This window comes from Narcine bancroftii, chromosome 2, assembly GCF_036971445.1.
Source record: "Narcine bancroftii isolate sNarBan1 chromosome 2, sNarBan1.hap1, whole genome shotgun sequence".
NCBI lineage: Eukaryota > Metazoa > Chordata > Chondrichthyes > Torpediniformes > Narcinidae > Narcine > Narcine bancroftii.
Window position 1 is genome coordinate 338,100,601 of NC_091470.1, and position 21,981 is coordinate 338,122,581.

General features: G+C 40.4%; 1 long non-coding RNA gene across 1 annotated transcript in view; it reads right to left on the reverse strand.

Moving 5' to 3' along the window:
- Positions 1-249: 249 nt before the first annotated feature.
- LOC138752788 (uncharacterized) overlaps positions 250-21,981 on the reverse strand; it is a 69,414-nt gene continuing 47,682 nt past the window's right edge. Inside the window, exon 2 of the long non-coding RNA XR_011350932.1 lies at positions 250-632. This is a non-coding gene — a long non-coding RNA (uncharacterized lncRNA). The remainder of the gene's footprint in view (positions 633-21,981) is intronic.

Consider the following 21,981-nt stretch of genomic DNA (forward strand, 5'->3'; position numbering starts at 1 on the left):
TATCTCTAATAACACAGGGCCAGATGGATCACTCACTAAGGGGTTAACGAAACTTAGGGCATTGGCGAAAGAATTAAAAGCCCAGTCTGGAGTCTCCAATCCTGTTTTATCCTGGTTACAGGGAGTGTTTGGGAGATGGAGCACATTGTTAGGACAACTTTTGCTGGGTTTGTTCATTTCTGTATCAATTTTTATGTTAGGTCTGCATTGTTCATGAATGAGTGAGACAAACACCAGACTGAGTCGAAATCAGGGTTCTTTGTTCTTTATTACCGGATTGTAACACTTGCGACCAACAAAGTTAGTCGGAGAATGCATTCTGCCGTTATCAGCAAAATGGTGATTTTTTATACCCTTGGATACATGCTTAGAACATCATCATATCATTACTTGTCCAATGACTAAAACTGTTGCTATCCTTTCCCTGCTAGCTTCCTGCCTCTCAATCCATCAATGTCTCTCTTATCTTGTAAGAACAAGGATGCATTCTGTTACTCCTTAGTACTGGGTGACTCCTTCTCCGGTCCCATCTCATGATGTTTTACCTAACAGGAGTACAAGGACACCTCCCCTTCTTGTTACTGCCCTGTACAGGGTAACTCCCTACACATTCCCATCTCATGATGTTTTACCTTACAATATCCAGGGTAATCTTACACCACCTACAACGATGGCAGTTTGTTGTCAGAGGAACGAGGGCAACCCCTACTGAGTAGGGAGATGGCGCAGGTCTGTGGTAAATTAGAATTATGAAATGCAAAGATCTTTGAGGGACTCAAAGTAATCTCATCCTCTTTGAATACTGGTTCTTCTGGTGCCTGTAATCACTATTATTTTCTCAGATTTGAATGTATGACCATGATGTTTTCTCTCTGGACTTGTGTTTTAAAGTTAGGAGTTTTATGTAACCTTGGGGATGAAAATATTTTCCCTCTGTTTTAAAGTTAGCAGGCTTTGGTTTCAGCAAATTCTACACATACTTTTCTACATACTGTGGCTGTTACTTAATTATATGAATATTTTCCATAAACAGTGTAGATGAAGTACATAGTAAATTGTTGCATATTAATGGATTAATGAATACATAATGAACAGTACATAGGTATATTTTCTATAACAACATACCTGGATGGGTACTGAAAGACTGTGCAGACTAACTGATGGAAGTCTTTACAGAGTTCTTCAATGCATAATTGCAGCAATCCATCATTGCCATGGGTTTCAAGGAAGCCACCATCATCTCTGTACCAAAGAAGGTGACAGTTACAGGCTTCAATGGCTACCACTCAGTGGCAATGACCTCCACCATTATGAAATGCATCGAGCATCTGGTGATGGGACTTATCCACTTGAGTAATCAATCCTGTACCCGCAACATCTCCTCACTTGTCAGGAAGGCAGAACATTGACTGCACTTCCTTAGAAGGCTGAGGGAGGCAAAGCTACCAGCCACCAATCTGTCAACTTTCCACAGGAGCTCTGGCTTGATCTATCACAATATGGTACAGTTGCTGCAGAGCATTAGATTGCAGGTCAATCCACAGCAGAGACGGCGTCAGAAGAGATCTAATTGGAGGCCATTAGGGTTACTGCGGGGGGGGGGGGCGGCACATACTGCCATTCAAGAACTCAGTTGTGGGGGGAGCAGGTGCCATATCTGCCATGGATCTCCTCTGTCCGCCTCCCCATCACACTTTCCCCTCCTTCCAGCGTTTCAGACAAATGTGCGTGGAGACAAAACCACACGATTCATTTTGGTGACACCCCCTCTGATGGCATCCCCTAGTGATGCTAGTGTTGTGGGGGTCACAATTACTCATTTGGGGTGCATAGCTTGTAAATGTCCCCCCCCCCCCCCATAACGCTGAGCCTGATCCATAGGACCATAAAAGCAGAAGAGAAGATCACTGGGGTCCACCTGATTTACTGGGAAACTTTTTAAGAGGCTCACAAAATCCAGAAGGACCCCTACCACCCCTCACGCAGCATCTTCCAGCTGCCCCCATTGGGGGGAAAAAATGCAGAAGTGTTAGCGCCATAACCACCAGGCTGAGGAACAACTTCTTCCCATAGGCAGTGAGTCTGCTGAATGACTGCTACAACTCTGTGACTATTATTTATTAATAGTAGCTATTTTAACATGTGTATGTCTGTCTGTATGCACTGTTCTGAAATGTGGACTGGAGAATGCTTTCTTTTGGTTGTACTGGTACAATTGGATGACTAATAAACTAACTTAAACATGAAATTGTTTTTTTTCTAAGAGTAAGATGGTCTTAAAAAGGGCTGAATTCATCATGGTAGAGAATGCAGTGAGATATTATTCTGCTTGTTCAGGGCACTGAACCCACTTGCCAAGCAGAGGGTTTGCTTATTGCCTCTATATTGACACAGCTGCCTTGAAACTATGTTGATAATATTTCAATTTTCATGTCACTGTATAATTCTCTTTATCAGGACCAGCAGATTTATACATGGGAACCTTCAGGGTTATCAATGTCCACCACTACCTTGAATTCATGCTAATTTTTATTGCACATTTGCTTATAGCAACACTGGACAGCTTTGGTTCAACCTGAATTTGCTGGAGGAGTCCTGTGATGGAGTAATGACCGGTCGGGAAAACCAGCCCTCTCCAGAAAAATGGGAAAAAAGTTAGGAAAAGACAAAGCACAACAAAAATAAAATAAGAAATAGAAATAGAAGATAAAGCTACAGAGAAGAGAAAGAAGATGGCACCCAAGAAGGAGAAAGTAAAAATAACCAAAAAAAGTATAAAAGTTGCTGGAGAAGAAAGAAGGCCTTAGCTGCATGAAGGAACAGGGAGCTGTGGTGGCGAGGAGTGCCCGATCCCAGAGGTTAGTACCTGCCCTGCAGAGTCGTGTCCTCCCGATCGGTGGGCTTCAGAAATGGCTCTCGGAGCCAAGCAAAAGTGCGCAACTGCGCAATCCAAGGAAAGAGGATACCAACGGGAGGGGGCTCAGCAGAGGAGCAGGCAGCCACAGCACAAAACAGCTGATGAACGCCCGACACCATGGCGCTCAGCTGGAGGATGAGAAAGGCGGCAGAGGAGGGAGTGAGGAAACAGACGAGGGAGAAAGACTGAGGGGTGACCGACAAGAGGATCAACGACAGGAGGCCTGACAGATGAGCAGCCCAAGAGGGGAGGACCAACAACAAGAGGCTCAGCAAGACGAGGCCTGACAGATACAAGCAGCTCATCATGAAAAACACAGACACAAAGAAGAGGAAGAAGACGACCAAGATCTTCACAGAGAAATAGAAGGTAAAACTGATGGACAGAATATAGATAAACCCTTTTTTGAAGAACAAATGAGATCACTAAAAGAATCGTTGTCATGAGAATTTAGTGCAATTAAAAGAAAAATGAAAAGAGCAGAAGATAAAATGCAAAGTTTATAATTGGTCATGACAGAAATAGGGAAAAAGTAGAGAATGTGGAAGAGTTGGAAATGGAAGTAAATGACGAAATAAAAATTGGAAGAAAGTGACAAAAAAGTTAGAGACACAAGTTATCTCAGAAATTTGATATGTTGGAAAATTATAGTAGGCAAAACAACATAAAAATAGTGGGCCTGAAGTAGGATGAAGAAGGCACAGACATGAAGGAATTTATAAAAGGATGGATCCTGAAGGACCTGGGAATGACAGAAATGTAGGAAGAAATGGAAATAGAAAGGACACACAGAGCATTAGCTCTGAAACCACAGACACATCAAAAACCAAGATCCATCTTTGTAAAATTTTTGAGATATATGACAAGAGAAAATATACTGGAGCGGGCAGGAATAAAATTAGAGAAGATAATAAGCCACTGGAATACAAAGGGCAAAAAATATTTTTTTTACCCAGACATTAGTTTTGAACTCTTAAAGAAGTGGAAGGAGTTTAATAGCGTGAAAACTATTTTATGGAAAAAAGGTTACCAATTCTGTTAAGACATCCAGCCTTGCTTAAAATATTTATACCCACAGAACAAAACCGACTGTTCTAGGATCTGGAGGAAGCTCAAGAATTAATGGAATGCTTGCAGGCAGAAAAAAAGATTGAGATGTAACAAGAATGAAGAACAGGGATAAAGTATATATAAAGATGTAAAAACAATGCATATGTAAAGAACTAAAGAGGGAAAAGAGAAGGGAAGTAAGTAAGGGGGAAAAAGAAAGCTTTATGTGTGTTTATATAAATAGTGTTTTCTGGGGAGGGCTGGGGGGAGTGGGAATAACCGTCACTGCAAAATCAGTTGACACTTGCGAGCAAGATTGCAATCCAAATGGAAAGGTGAATTGTGGTTGCCCGGCAAGGGATAAGGGGCAACTCAGAGTGGGGGGGGGGAACATTTGGGGTTAAGGCATCAGTGGATGTGGGAACTGCAGGGGTACTTTGTCTTAAATGTGTTGTCATACATTGAGTTTAATAAGGGAAAACTAGGATGAAAATGGGGAAAAAGGAGAATGGAGGTGTCAAGGAGGTGAAAAAGAGGTGTATGCAAGATGTAAGATGGCCATGTTGAACTATATGACTAACCATTAATGGAATACATAACCAAATTAAAAGGAAGAGGGTACTAAATTTATTGAAGAAGGAAAAAATAGATATAGTATTTGTGCAGGAAATGCATCTAACTGAAATGGAACATAACAAATTAAAGAGAGACTGGGTAGAACATGTAACGGCAGCATCCTATAATTCAAAAACTAGAGGTGTAGCCATATTAGTTAACAAAAATGTACCAATCAAAGTAGAGGGGGAAATAATAGATCCAGCAGGGAGGTATGTAATGATAAAGTGTCAGATATACTCAGAATTTTGGAATTTGCTCAATATATTTGCACCTAATGAGGAGGATCAAATTTTATGCAGGATATTTTTTGAAGATTGCAGACACCAGGAAATATATTGATAGAAGGGAATTTTAACCTTAATTTGGATCCAATGTTGGATAAAACTGGACATAAGACCAACAAAAAGAATAAAGTAGCCAAATTTATGGTTAAATCAATGCCGGAAATGAAACTTAGATATTGAGTAGACACAAAACATACTCAAGGATTGATATGTTTTTTGTTGTTAGTCCATATTCAAGGGAGAGTTAGGAAAACTGAGTATAAAGCTAGATTACTATCAGATCATTCACCCCTGTTATTAGCAATAGAACTGGAGGACATCCTACCAAGAACATGGAGATGGAGGTTAAACTCCATGCTACTTAAAAGGCAGGAACTTAAACAGTTTATTGTGTGATAAACCAATTCTATCACCAATGTGTATATGTACCAATTGTAGGGTGACTGTGATTGGCTGAGAATGTAGCCACACCTACTGGCAGGTCTTAAAGGGTTGCTCCTAGCCAGACGAGGTCATTCTGGACTGGTCGATCTACTTGTGATATGCTCCAGTCTTAGTTAATAAAAGCCTTGGTTTGGATCAACGAATCTTTGGTTCTTTCAACGTGCTCAGTTTATTGAATGCCGAATTAAAAGATTTTTAATAAACACATGATCAGTGAAAGACAAATTTATATTATGGGACACAATGAAAGCCTTCATTAGAGGACAGATAATAAGTTATGTAACTAAGATGAAAAAGGTCTACAATTGGGAAATAGAGCAGTTGGAAAAGGAGATAGTAAATACAGAAAAGGAACTAGTAAAAAGGATGAAATAATGAAAAGGAGAGAATTGGCAGACAAAAAATAAAATATGAAACATTACAAACATACAAGGTGGAGAAGAACATAATGAAAACAAAGCAAAAGTATTACAAACTGGGAGAAAAAACACAAAATATTAGCCCAGCAACTTAAAAAAGAACTGTATTGGCATCAAGGAAAAAGGACAAACAAATTACATATAACCCACAGAGATTAATGAAAACTTTAAGGAATTTTATGAATAATTATACCAAACTGAGAACGAGGGGAAAGATGATAAAACAGAGGAATTTGTAGCTAAAAATTATCTGCCAAAATTGCAAGAAGAGGAACAAAACAAACTAATAAAACTGTTTGAAATAGAGGAAGTACAGGATATATTAAAAAAAGCTGCTGAACAATGAAACACCAGGAGAGGATGGATTTGCAATAGAATTTTATAAAACATTTAAAGAGTTATTAATTCCTCCTCTCCTGGAAGTAATGAACCAGATGGAAGAAACAAACCAGGTAGAAGAAACAAAAAACTTGCCAGATTCATGTAAGACAGTAATAATTACAGTAATACTAAAGCTGGGGAAGGGTCCATTAACACCAGCATCATATAGACCAATATCTCTACTTAACTCAGACTATAAGATAATAGCAAAATTATTAGGAAACAGATTGGCCGATTGTGTACCAAAAATAGTAAAACAAGATCAAACTTGATTTATAAGAAAAGACAAACAGCAGATAAAGTCTGTAAACTTGTTCATCTAATTCATGCAGTTCAAGGAAATAAGAAACCAACAGTGGCTGTTGCTTTAGATGCAAAAAAAAGCCTTTGACAGAGTAGAGTGGAACTACATATTTAAAGTATTACAGAAGTTCAATTTACCAGAAAAATATATAAATTGGATTAAAGCATTGTATAATGGACCATTGGCGAAGGTAGCAGTAAATGGATATGTATCGAACCAATTTAAATTAATAGGTCAACAAGACAGGGATGTCCATTATCACCCTCATTATTCACTATAGAACCTTTGGCAGAACTGATAAGAATAGAAAATAAAATAAAAGGGATAAAAATAATGGAGGAGTATAAAATCAGCTTATATGCAGATGACATCGTAGAATACCTAACAGAACCAGAGATATCAATAAAAGAATTACATAAGAAATTTAAGGAATGGGGTACAAGATCAATGCAAAGAAAAATGAAGTGATGCCAATGAGTAATGCGGACTATACAGAATTTAAAAAAAGAATCACCATTTAAATGGCAAGCACAAGCAATCCGTTACCTAGGGATCAGGTTAGATAATAACTTTAGTCACTTGTACAAACTAAATTATCAGCCACTAATAAAGAAATTGCAGGAAGACTTAGAACATTGGAAAGAATTACCGCTGATGTTGATAGTGAGGGTAATCTGCATTAAAATGAACGTGTTCCCAAGGATACAATACTTATTTCAAACGTTACCAATTCCTTTAACAGAAAAATTCTTTAATGAACTAGAAAGAATAATAAGGAAATTCTTGTGGAAAGGAAGGAAACCGAGGGTTGTGTTGGATAAATTAAGAGGTATAACCAAGGTGGCTTGCAGTTACCAAACTTTAGAAATTATTATAGATTTGCACAATTAAGGTACTTATCAGATTTTTACCAGACAAGGGAAAAACCAGACTGAACTAAGATAAAATAAGGGAGAAGGTACCGGAACATATACTTTATAAATGGGATGAAATGTTGGTGCAATATAAAAACTCACCAGTACTGCATCATTTACTTAATACATGGAAGAAGCTCCACTTAGAAAGGAAAAAACAAATTACCAAATACCAAAACTATTATTGACGCAAAATTCACTAATCCTTTTAGAATAGATATTCTTTCCTTTAGAGAATGGGAGAGAAAAGGAATTAAAAGAAAAGAAAATTGTTTTTTGGGAAATAATTCATTAACATTTGAACAGTTGAAGTACAAATATGGAATAACTCAAGGTACAATGTTTGCATATCATCAATTGAAAGCTTAAAGGATAAATTGGGAAACAGATTGAGATTACCTGAAGGGAGCAACTTTGAATATGTGATTACAGAAGCAATGATAATTAAATGATTTAAAACTAATATGTACATTAAGCTGCAAGATGAGGAAAATGATGAAATAAACTATAAACCTAAATAGAAGTGGGAAAAGGATGTAAACATAAAGATAAAAAATGATGTATGGGAAAAGTTGTGTTCTGGAACTATGAAGAATACAATAAACACAAGGTTACGCATGATACATTATAATTGATTACACAGGTTATGTATCACTCCTCAAAAATTAAAAGAATGAGATTCAACATTATCAGATACATGTTTTCGCTGTAAGAAGGTAATGGGAACATCAGTACATGCAATTTGGGCATGTACGAAAGTGAATATATTTTGGGAAGAACCAAATCAGATATTAAATAAAATTAAAAAGAATAACATATCAAAAAATCCAGAGACCTTTCTTTTAAGTAACATAAGAAGTAAAGATTTAAGATCAAGTGGATAAAGTGCAAAAAAAAGATTCATTATTATAGCCCTAGTGGTAGCAAAAAAAATGTATAATGTCTACTTGGAAAATGGAAGAGAGCATTAGAATACAGCAATGGTACATGGAAATGAATAAATGCATTGCATTGGAAAAAATAACATATAATTTAAAAAATAAAGTCGCATTGTTTGAACAAATTTGGGAACCGTACATGGAACATGGAGAGCTTGTCTAGGACCTCCACCACCTAAAATGAGAATGTTAAGAAGACAAAATGACTAGATTTAGTGTGTAACGAATAGATGATGCATTTTTCTTGTTTATTTTCCTTTGTGTGAAGATATTGTTTTATGGTTTTACTGTATTGTATATGTTGCATATTTATGGGTTTTGGAGGGGGGTAGGAAGGAAGGAAAGGGGGAAAAAAGGGAGAAAATACCACTGTAAATTTAATGAGTCATTTGTACATATTTTGGTTGATAGGGTTCACAGTGAAAAATAAAAAAAAATTAAAAATCTGAATTTGCTTCCACTTTAACAGGTGCTTCTTCCCTACAAAGAAACATTTTGATTCTATTCTTTCCTTCCAAGTGTTTGTGTTATTCATTCTTCTCCTCACCCTCCAATTTCCTTCCATTTCTCCCCTCTTTAAGGCGACTTGTACCTTCTTCAACAATGCACTTCAAACCTTAATTGTGTAATGATTCCTTCTTCTCTCATCAAACTTGTATTTTGTCATAAACCCATAGCTACAAAAATAGATTTGGAAAATTCTCATTCCTTAAAATCTTTGGTCTGCATCTATGTAAACATGCAGATATGCTTATGAATAAATTATTGCATTAATATAGTACCTGTCACATCACTTTCAGGGCATTCCAAAATGCCTTGCAGATAATAAAGCATTTTGGAAGGATTATATTGTTGTAAATGCATAAATGGTAGCAGCAAATTTAGAACATAGAGCAGTACAGGATAGTTCATGATACTCTGCCAATGTATATAAATCTACTCCACTTCAATCTAATCCTTTTCATCCCACAGCCCATAACCCTTTATTTTTCTTCAACCCACGGGCCTATCTAAGAGTCATTTAAATGTCCCTGTTGTACAAGCCTCCACCACTACCCTTGGCAAAGCTTTTCAGGCAGCCACCATTCTGTGTTTATTTAAAAAAAAATCTTTGACACCTATCTTTGAAGATTCTGCCTCTCTAAATCCTGTCCATAAGAATCCTCTGAATAGTTTGCTCTCCACTGACAAAAGACTCATTGACCTATAATTCCCAGGATTATCCCTGTTACCTTTCTTGAACAAGAGAACAATATTTGCCATCCTCTAATTCTCTGGTACCATTCTTGTGGCCAAGAAGGATGCAAAGATTGGCAGTACTCTACCAATCTCTTCCCTGATTTCCTATAGTAACATGTGTTGTATCACTTCCAGTCCTAGGGATCCAATCCAGAAATTTTCCACAACAGCGAAGTGATCATGACTTTTAATCTTTCAGTGAGAGTTAAATATCAATCCGTATGGAGTCCTGGAGGCATTCCCTAAGATCTTGTACATTCACCTAAGTTATCTAATTTTAACAAAGTGGCATCCTTTCAGTGCTGACTTCCAATGTATGACTTGAATAGTTTCCCATTGTTCAAATGTCAACTTCTCGCATCCAAGATCTCTCCAGCTGGCATTGAATTACAGGATGGAGTATGTACATGAATGGAGATTGATGTCCATGTCATTACTGGATGAAGACTTGCACTCCACTAAAAAGATGGTCCTCGATCAACCTGCCTTCACTGCACTGTACCAAGTTCAAGTTTTATCATCTGATTCTATGTGCAACCCAATGACACAATGCTTTCAGGTCCTCAGTGCAAAAATGTACAAAGATACATACAGACATAACACCCATACAAACAAGTGATATGAATATACATAACTAATATACATATGAATATACATAACAAAATAAATATTAAGTAAGTAGTCTCGTACAAAATGGTTTGTATGAGTAGTACAGCAGTCTCACTGCTGAAGCTTTTTCAGTCTGGAAGATAATTGGAAGATTCTGCTTGTGGGTGATCAGTGCTGGATTAAAATATTGTGGGGCCTGTATCATTTATTATAAAGGGGACCTAAATTGTGCCGGATGGCACATGTGCAGTGAGGGGGAAATGTGACTGATGCACACCACCACCCCCCCCATTCCCCAGTCACTCCCCACTCACCCCGCATTCCCCACTCACTTCCCACTCACCAACCCCCATTCGCCACTTACCCCCCCATTCCCCACTCACCCCCCATTCCCCACTCACCCCCCATTTCCCACTCACCCCCCATTCCCCACTCACCCCCCATTCCCCACTCACCCCCCCATTCCCCACTCACCCCCCCATTCCCCACTCACCCCCCCATTCCCCACTCACCCCCCATTCCCCACTCACCCCCCCCATTCCCCACTCACCCCCCATTCCCCACTCATCCCCCCATTCCCCACTCACCCCCCATTCCCCACTCACCCCCCCATTCCCCACTCACTCCCGACTCACCCCCCATTCCCCACTCACTTCCCACTCACCACCCCCCCATTCCCCACTCGCTCCCTACTCACCCCCCATTCCCCACTCACCCCCCATTCCCCACTCACTTCCCACTCACCACCCCCCATTCCCCACTCACTTCCCACTCACCACCCCCCATTCCCCACTCACCCCCCATTCCCCACTCACTTCCCACTCACCACCCCCCATTCCCCACTCACTTCCCACTCACCCCCCCATTCCCCACTCACCACCCCCATTCCCCACTCACTTCCCACTCACCACCCCATTCCCCACTCACCCCCCCATTCCCCACTCACCCCAATTCCCCACTCATTTCCCACTCACCACCCCCCATTCCCCACTCACTTCCCACTCACCACCCCCCATTCCCCACTCACCCCCCATTCCCCACTCACCCCCCCATTCCCCACTCACCCCCCCATTCCCCACTCACCCCCCATTCCCCACTCACCCCCCCATTCCCCACTCACCCCCCCATTCCCCACTCACCCCCCCATTCCCCACTCACTCCCGACTCACCCCCCATTCCCCACTCACTTCCCACTCACCACCCCCCCATTCCCCACTCACTCCCTACTCACCCCCCATTCCCCACTCACCCCCCATTCCCCACTCACTTCCCACTCACCACCCCCCATTCCTCACTCACCCCCCATTCCCCACTCACTTCCCACTCACCACCCCCCATTCCCCACTCACTTCCCACTCACCACCCCCCATTCCCCACTCACCCTCCATTCCCCACTCACCCCCCATTCCCCACTCACTTCCCACTCACCACCCCCCATTCCCCACTCACTTCCCACTCACCCCCCCATTCCCCACTCACCCCAAGAGAGTTTCTGATCCTGACTCTGCATATCCATTTTTGTAAGTTTGAAATGGTCTTAATTATTAACAAAGTGATGCTAGCTTTCGCAGATCACTATATACTCAGGATTACCAGTGGCGTAACTAGGGAACATAGTGTCTTCCCTCCCCATTAAAACTTAATTACACTGCAATTACAATTACACTGAAACTGCACCTCTGTCTCCCTTCCCCTTCTATACTTCTGAGGAAATCATTTCTTCTTTTTCATATGTGTTTCTGTTGATCCTTTTGGATATATTCTTTATTTGGATCTCAGAATTGACAGATAAACTGCAACTCCCAGCAACTACTGAGATCATAAATAAAACTTATTTATGGCAGCAATAACTCAGTGTGGGTGTTATATCTCTGTGTTACTTGGGGGGGGGGGGGGCTTCTTAAATAACCTGGAGATGGAAGATTCAAATAACAAAAGAGACTTTACTTACTGATGCCTTTCACCATCTCAGGAAACTGCTCACATGCTCACACATATGGCCCACAGTGGAGCACAACAATTTCTACAGTGAGAAGGGTGTATTCTCACACAGTTACAAAATAGTTCACATTATCCTGACTGTATAACATCCCTCCAAAATACAGAAAAATTTAGTGTTCTTTATCACTTTCCAGTGCAACTTGCGTAACTGAATTTGTACACTAGTTTATTTACACAACTATTTTTAAATAGTTCTTATCAATATCGCACTGGTGGCAGTATGTTCTTTCACCATCTTATATATTTGGCTGCAATCATTGGGCTCTGTGTTGCTGGTGCACGTGTAGGTGATGTAGCTTGTTGTGTTTCACCTGACAACTGCTGTGTTGATGTTTCAGTATTAGTGGTTGTGGTCTCTTCATTTGATACCTCACTTGATATTGGTGTTGCAGGCTTTTGCTGGTATTAAATCTTTCTGCTTCATCACATCATGAATTTTGGATGTGAATTCTATTCCTCATCAGCTGATTGCCAGAGTCTGTCTCAACATTGTATGATCTTGGTGTCTCAGCTTCTCTGATGACCTTTGCTGGGGTCCATATTTTCAATATCAGCTTTTGAATGTGCACTTGCATAATTCTGAAGAGTTCTGGCAAGGTTTGTGCATGTTTGTTATAATGCTGGTGTCCTTGCGTGTCAGCCAGTCTTCTAATTTCCTCCTGGTCTTCTCGAGGGTGTATTTTGCTTGGCAGAGCTGTTTTATATCTCCTCCCATTTAGAAGTTCTGCTGGGGACTTCATGTCAGCCCTTAAAGGTGTTGCTCGTAATGAGAGAAGAGCTAGATATGTTTCGTGACACTTAACTAGTGTGCATTTCACAGTCTGCACTTGTCTTTCAATGAACTCATGAATTTTAGGGTAGTATGGGGATGATGTAGTGATAACAAACCCATAGTCTACAGCCAGTTTCCTGAATTCTTGTGATGTGAGCTGTTCCATTGTCACATATTTACTTGCTTGGGTATTCCTTGTTCACCAAGGAGTGCTCTCATTTCTGAGGTGATAGTTGACATTCTCAGGTCTTTCACCCTTTTGACAAATGGAAACTTAGAATAGTAACAGGCTATTATTAAATACCAGTCTTGATTCTCGGTGAACAAGTCTGCTCCCACTGTGTGCCATGGCCTGGCAGGTATTTCTGTGGAAATCATTTCCTCTTTTTTATTTGTGTTTCTGTTGATCCTTTTGGATATATTCTTTATCTGGATATCAGAATTGACAGATAAACTCCAACTCCTGGCAACTATTGAGATCTAGAATTGCTGGTCCATCTGCATCTACCACATAGAATGTTCAGAGGATGTTCTTTCCCTTATGGTAGCCATTGATCCTAGCTACTTGATCATGGATCCACCATAGGCCATTAAAGTGACATTTGCTGGTTCCAGTGCACCGTCTTTTGGATACCCTTTTATTCTCTGGGAACATCTGGTGGAAGAGTCTGAGTGGAAGGACATTGCTTTGTGATCCAGTATCTAGCTTCACCTTTAGGCTTGTTCTGGATGGTCCTCTGTATTTGGATCCTTGTGTGCAACTCACTTCCTTCTTTCATCTTACCTGACATCTTGTGAAAATGTATGGATTCTATGTCCAATATCTGGGTGTCGGAGTCCTCACTGTTGTTTACTTTTATGTGGTGGATCATCTTGTCTTTTTTTTCTTCACTGGAATTATTGTTTTCTTCATACCAGGCTTGCATATCTTCACCCAGTGGTTTGCTTTACCATAGGCTCTACATTCAGAACCACATATGGGGCATTTGTTTCAGTCATCAAATGGGTTTTGTCTGCCACACTTCCTGCAGGTCTTGGGGGTTTGCACTTTTCTGATTGTGTTCTTTATAGCATCAACCCTTCCTTCTCTTTGCTGTGGGTGAGTCTGCATAGATAGGGATTTCATTTGCATCCTTGTGGCTTTGAAGGCTCTGGCTGTGTCTATAGTGTTGGCCTGCTTCAAGCTATCTTTCCTTATAAGACTTTTGTTCTTTGGGATGGACACTCCTCCATATTAGCTGATCAACTAAACTTTCCTCCATATCCTTAAATCTGCATTTTGAAGCAACAATTTTTAGTCTAATGCTGAAATTATCAACAGTTGCATCAGTCTCTTGCATTAAGCCTTGAAATTCATAGATAAGACTTGGGTTCAAGGTGAGAAGCAAGCTTTGTAAATGTCAGCTCTGGACCATTTTTCTCCACCTCTGTAAGCTCCCAGCAATTGCATAAGTCAAGGCCTCGCTCCCCAGTCCAGAGAAGTATAGAATTGACCTTCTCCTCTGCTGTTGCATTTTAAAAATAGGCTTTGAATGTTAAATTTCACTTCTACTGAAACTTTTTAAATGATTCAACAATGTCTTCAGCCTCCCCATCCATCACTGGGTAAACTACTGTTGCTCCAGCCATTTTTATTTTCAGTAATGTTTTTTCTCTTCTTTCCCCTTCATATTTCAGTGACTTACAATCAATTGTATGGCTTTATTCTTCTTCTCTTATACCGCTGCCATCATGTTATGTCTCTGGAGTTACTTGGGAGGCTTCTTAAATAATATAGAGATGGAAGATTCAAAAAACAAAAGAGACTTACTGATGTCTTCCACCATCTCAGGAAATTTCCACACACTCACACATATACCTATACATACACACCACAATGATGCACTTCAATTACTACAGTGAGAGGGTGCATTCTTCAGCATGATTATCATTACCCATGGTTTCCCATGCAGCTGAAACCACTGTTTACCTGGTGCTAGAAGAGCGATTCCAGCTGCATGGAGGATTATAGGTAACAAAGATGGGCATTGCTCCCGCATTGAGCCATCGGCGTGAGCTGCTGCGGTGGCACTGAAGTGGCCCGATCAGGCAGCAGGGCAACCCTGCTGCCGTATTGGGAGTTAGATGGGGAGGGGCAATGGGGGGGAAATGTAGTGACATGGAGGCGACAAACAGCTGGGACTAGGAGCGAGGTGGTCAGGCGAGGTGACAATGGTTCCTTCCTTTTAGGTTCACGATTTTAGCCAATTGCCACCTTTAATTGGGGTTATTAACACAGACAATCAGTGTGGTATCTCATAGCCGCATTACCAGGATGAATACGAAAATATTTCCCATAATACATAAACGTGGGGATCCTTGGAAATCAGGGGCCTGTAGCATATGCTACTTTCACTACTACATTAATCCGGCCCTGGGGGTGATAGAAGTTCACAATAATTTTGTAAGACATCTTCAAATGATGATTCCGATAGATCCCGTTGATGGAGGCAGAGAGACCCCACTGATCCTCTCTGCTGCTCTTATCTTCCTGTGGATTGACATCGGATCCAATGCTCTACAGCAACCATACCACATGGTGATGCAGCTGGCATGGACTCTCTTGATAGAGCTTCTGTGGACAGTTGACAGGATGGTGGCCAGTAGCCTTGCCTGCCTCAGTCACCTGAATTCCTCACTCATCTTCTTTCTCTGGTCCATGCTGAGACTCAGCTTGTCATGCTTGCACCATTTCATGAGATATTCCACCTCTTTGTAGTGCGATTCATTAATGTTGCTGATGACACCAATTACTGTCACATCATCAGCCAACTTGACTCGGTTAGAACTGGATCTGCTGTTGCAGTTGTGGGTCAGTAGCATGAACAGGAGTGGACTGATCACACAGCCCTGAGGTGCGCTTGTGCTCAGTGTGAAGGTGCTCAACGTTCTGCTGCCGACCTGGACAGACTATAGTCTTTCCATTAGGAAGTACAGAAACCACCTTCTGTAAATAAAGATCCATAATGAGACCTTAGAAAAATGGGCATCAATTTCCCTATCCCTATGGCTACCTCTCAATGAAGGCAGATAATGATGATGAAATTCGCTACTAACTTTGGTGATCTAATATGCACATTGCCTATTTGGGGGAATAAATATTTGATTATCAAAATCTCAAGTTCAGCGCAAAGCTTTTGCTCTGCTGGGGAGCAGTGATACTTGTCGTTTGGTATGATAAACAAAACAGAGGGCACCTCAGAGCACTGAAAACTTACCTCTAACACTGTGCTTACATCATCTTTCAAATCCATTCCCAGAAAAAGCAACCAAGCTCAGCTTCCCAACACAAACCTCAGTCAATGGCACTGACGCTTGACCAGCTGTTCATATACCAGCGCTAGGCCCCTGAAATCGTATGGGGACACCAATACCCCTGAGCATAAACCCTCCAAAAGGTAGTGGACACAGCCCAGAACATCACAGGCAAAACCTTCCCCACTATTGAGTACATCTTCAGGGAACGCTCCATCAGAAAGCAGCAGCAAACATCAAATACCCACACCACCCAGCACACACTGTAGCCATCGAGAAAGAGGTATGGGTGCCATAAGACTCGCACCATCAGGTTTAGGAACAGCTGTTACCCCTCCACCATCAGACTCCTCAATGATCTGAGAAGTCTCACAAGTGAAGTGGAAACAAATCACCCTCAACCAGTCTCAGGACTACTTAAGAAGAAAAAAATATTTGTACTTTAATTGTGACTAGAACCCGAAACATCCTTAATTAGCTGCAAGAGTGCATGCAGTTAACAGCTATCAGTGGTAAATGCTTGGAACAACAATCTGCTGGAGGAACTTAGCAGGTTGAGTAGCATGTATGCGGGAGGGGGTGGGGGGCATCAGGAATTGCCAAGATCACACCTCAAAGCTCTGCATAAGCCCAGGCTGTGACCATATTACAGATACTACAATAAGAAATACATCCAGGTTGGAAAAAAAAATGTTCGTTGCATGGCTCAGTGTGGGAGTGTTAGGATCATATCTGTTTTGCGGGACAGTGGCCAAAGCACTATATTGATCTGCACAGAGTTTCCTCACCTCAACTTTCGAAGCACCTGTCATCAGATTCAGTCCTGAATATATCATTAACTAAAAGAATGAACTGAGTGAGTTGGGATATGCTGACTTCAGAAGTGTAACTTTTACATATTATTCCTTTAAGATTGGCTTTGAAACCTCTCAGTAGGAACAACTTTTCCTAGAAATCCATTACCCATAGGTGCTGGTAATGCAATTAATTTTGAAAGGAAAGTGTATTGTTCGATTATGTTAAAGACAGAAGTAAACTTCTTTGGAATATATGAATAGACAAATCATTAAACTGATACATGAAGTAAGGGTTCCATTATTGTCACATAATACTACATTTAGAATGTTACGCACATGAAATTCTTTAACTTTTGTCCATCGTAAGGCAGACAGAGTTACCATTTTGTCCATGGCCCCTCACAGAAACCTGGTGTTCCTAGGCGGTCTCCCCTCAATTACTGACCAGGCCTGAGCCTGCTTAGCTTCAGAGATCAGACAATCTCAGGCTATTAGTCTTCATTTATTCAGGCTTCTGTTGGAGTGATCCACTTAAAAAGAATGTGCATGGCATACAGGTGTGGCATTTAGTTTTGCTTCTATACAACTCTAGCATCCCAAGATTGAATCTGACCTTGAATGCTATCGGTGTGGTCCCTGTAACTGTGATGTTTCCCCACTCAGTCACTCCAATTCCTTCCAGACTAATGGGCCACTGTATTTATCATAATGTTGGTGGATGGCAGGATAATTAGGAGAGATTCTTGTGCATAAGAGAGAGAGAGAACTTGACAAGGAAATAACAGTGTTTAAACATTATAAAAATGACTTGGAAATCACCATGGACTCAATGGGCTGAAGAGCCTCCTTCCAGTTAGAAGAAAAAGAGGAGTGTAGGGAAAATAAGAAAATGAAAATAGGTCCAGGAGAACACTAATCAATTCTACATCTGTTTCATCATATAATTATATAATGGCTAATATGTACTACAATTCCATTTACTTGATTTTACTAGATGTTGTTTGATACACTTACCTAACAAATAGTTACAAATTTCAGAATCTCAGTTGAGTAGTTGAGTCAACAGTCTTTTAGTAATAAATTTCTGGTAATAAGGAAAGATCAAGGGACTGGGCCTAACCAAGTGATTTTCAAAATGGTGGTACAGATATGACTGGCCCAAGGGCCTTCTTTAGATTGGTTTGAATTTAAAATGTTATTATTTACTGGTTTGCAGGGCAGGATTCATGATCCTTGGGAAAGCTGTGAAGGAAACATCAAATCACAAATTCTTCAGAATTCAATTATGATTATTTTATTCACATTCCTGCCCAGTGGTTTGTCAGATTGTTAGAAAAAGCAGCTGTTGGTGTAGGAATGTCAGTAGGAGGATATTAGAGTGGGAATTATATAAAATTAAAATTTTTAAAATTAGACATATAACATGGTAACAGGCCACCCAAATAGTCCACAATGGGAGTACTGGTGGAAAATGCTTGGAACCCAGGTATCAGAATATTAATTTAAAATTAAAATATTAAAATGATGCCCTTCCACTGTAAGATTGGACAATAGCACAGTATCTAACCTTCTGTGATTTTAAAAATGGCAACAGGCATTTTTCTATTTTTATATTTTACTCTCTATGCTTCTCTCACCCGACGATGACTTCTTTTACACCACTTATGTTTATTGAAGTTTTCCATCACTTTGTTCTGGATTGTAATGGTCAAAGATTCTGGCATCTGGGGAGCTCACAAAATTGTGGAAAACCTGGAATTATGTGACACGTAACTGTGTGTTGCTTTTTAACATAGCAAAGTATTAATATACAATCAATTTCCAGTGTATCATTAATCAGTGAAAAGTTATGTTTTGAGTACTATTTGGGCAAGTCAATCTGGCACAATGAAGAAATAAAATGCAGAGTATAGTTTTACATCAAGTTAATAAATGCAGGTTTAACTGAGATAAATAATATAGAGAAAAGTACAGTTAAACAGTGCAGGCATTACCAATGAGAAGTCCATTCAAGAGGCCACTAGAAGTGGGAAATAAACTGTCGTTGAATCTGGAGGTTTGTTTTCAAGCTTGTATATCTTTCCCAGACAGAAGAGTGGAACAAGGGAGTGGGTCCTTTAATATATTGGCATCTTTCCCAAAGCAGTGGAAGATGTGGAAGGAATTGATAGTGGGAGGTTGTTTTGTGTGATTGCCTGAGCTTTGGTCACAACTTTGTTATGGTCTTGAGCAGGACTGTACCCAGACTGTGATGTATCTAGACTGGATATTTTCTATGGTGTATCTATAAAAATTAGTCAGGGTCATTGGGACATGTTGAATTTCCTTTGGCTTATGAGAAAGTAGAGTTGTTGATTTGCTTTCTTGATCTTGGATAGGTTGCTGGTAATATTGAAGTTCTCCATCATCTCACCTGACCAGCTTTGACAGTGGGGTGTGGCTTGCTATCTCTTTCCTGTACTCCATCTCATCATTGTTTGAGCTACCAGAGATTACAGCTTTATGGTGAGAGGGGGAAATTTTGAAGGAGATGTGCAAGGCATTTTATTTTTACACTAAGCATTTTTTACATACATTAAGTGCCTGGAACATGTGGCCATGTGTGGGAAGGAGGCAAGCATATTTGTGACATATTTATAAAGCATTTAGACAGACACATGAACATGTAGGAATAGAGGGATATGGATCATGTGTAGGTGGATGGGATTCATTTAATTTGGCATTGGATTTGATGCAGACATTGTGGCCTGGGAGGTTGCTCCAGTATGATGCTGTTCTATGAGCAATACATCATGACATTAGTTTTTAGATTGGGAATCTAATGCCCACCCTCGTGAAGATTCTAGATTATGATGGCCCAGCAGTCATAATCTGGGTGCTGATTATAATTCCCTGCATGCATGGAAGCCTTTGCCATTGAGGAACACTTGGCTCATCCTGGGAGCTTTAATTTCCAGATATGTTCATGATTTCCCATGTCTGTGGGAAATCATAGAGTCACAAATCCCCTGTTTGCTTATTCCAATTGATTCCAGGTAGAAAAAGTTTCCAACTCTGGCAGACAAGTCCTCAATTAGCTACAGCTGTCTCGTGATGAATATGAAATTATGCAGTCTTTAAGCAGAACCTTTCAAGGATCGAGAGATAAAAATATTGGTGTTGGTTGTGTTCTTGCCAGCTCTTGCATCCAATAGGCCTTGATCCAATAAGGTACAAACTTCCCTCTAATTTACAAATTTGACTTACTTAAGACAAATGTGTTTGAATTATTTGGACTGTTTGTCCACAGTGAAGAGCTTTGATACTTTGTCAGATCTCATACAGTTCAACTTCTTACCTGGCCAGTGAGCACCAGACTGCTACTGGTGCACCTCCTACTCCTTAAGCTGAGAATGCAGATCCTGCTACCACTGGCAGTCTTCCTGATGTTCCGCTGAAGTTCAAAAGAACAGCATGTAACAAGCAGCAACCTCGCTGATTTGAAGATGTCAGAGCATTAATCTCCAGGGTGTAGAAGATTCTGCAATACATAACACACCTGACATAACACTGAAAACAATTCCTAGCCTGCAAACAGGTAATAAAACACCTATGCAGGCAGCCTATCAATGTTTTCTTTCTTTCTGGAAAAATTTCCTAAAATCCCTCTATTCCTACATATTCTTGTGTCTGTCTAAATGCCATATAAATGTCACAAATATGCTTGCCCCCTTCCCACACACGGCCACGTGTTCCAGGCACTTAATGTGTGTAAAAAAATTTCCTAAAATTGCTAAAAGGCTTTTCATGCTTGGAGCCTAAGTTGCATTGCAAATAGCCTGCTGGGTGATTAACATGCGGAAGTTAACCTCCTGTGGAGTGAAATGTGTAAAGTTGACAGGTTGGTATTATCTTCTCAATGTCCTCCCACCTCTCCCTTCAGTGCCCAAACTCATGGTCTCATTCATATTAGATTTCCACCCTCTTTGTCCGATGATTCCATTATCATCCCCACAGCTGATGTAAAAAAATTACAATCCCTGAAAGAGTGGCATTCACAGATTTCCAAGCCAATCATAAATTTGTGAATCTGGAGATTTTTGTAAAATTAGACCCAAGGTCTTTCCTCACTTTTTAAAAAATCTTAAATACTCTGAAGGAAACCAGCAGTTCTTGCAAATTTGGGACTTCTTTTTCATCAAAGCAAAGTATTGGTGAACAACCTGGTCTTAATTAATCATGAACTGGAAGAAATTAATCAGAAATAAAAGATAGAAGTGACGAGAAAAAGCTCAGGGTTTTTTTTACCATTAGATTTGCATGATTATCATCTAGCAAAGCAATGCCTTGATTTTAAAATTCTCAGTTTCTTAACGCATGGTGATACTGAACCTTCCACACAGGAATGCTTTAAATTTCATTCTCCTGCTTATCTTGCACTAGATAACTTGTCAAACTATCTGTAGCACATCTGACCTACTCCATTTCTGTCTTCTTAGCATCGCCAGTGTAATTGCTCTATCATCTAGAACGATAATTTGAATTCCCATGTCCAGCTAAATCATTCTTTGGTTGGATTCTTGGCCATTTGGTATGGCAATGTCAAGCAGCCCTCGGAAATCAGCTCCTTGGTTAGAAATGTAAATTAGAAACAAAATTAGACATTCAGCATGGTTAACAGGTCATTTTGACACACGAATCTGTTTCACCTAATTACACGCAATTAACCTGGACCCCAGTACATCTCGAACGATGGGTGGAAACTGGAACACCCCCCCCCCCCCGGAGGAAAACCCACATAGACACGGGGAAATGTACAAACTCCTTACAGACACCGTGGGATTAGAATTCTGGTCCCGATCACTGGCGTTGTTAAGGCATCGCGCAAACTACTACGCCAACTGTGCTGCCCCACGTTGCATTGAAAGTGAACTTGTTACTATACCATTCAGCCAAGTTTTCAATCTTCCTCCTGTGTGCTGATTCATCATCCCTTTTTTTTTATATAACCCACTATCATT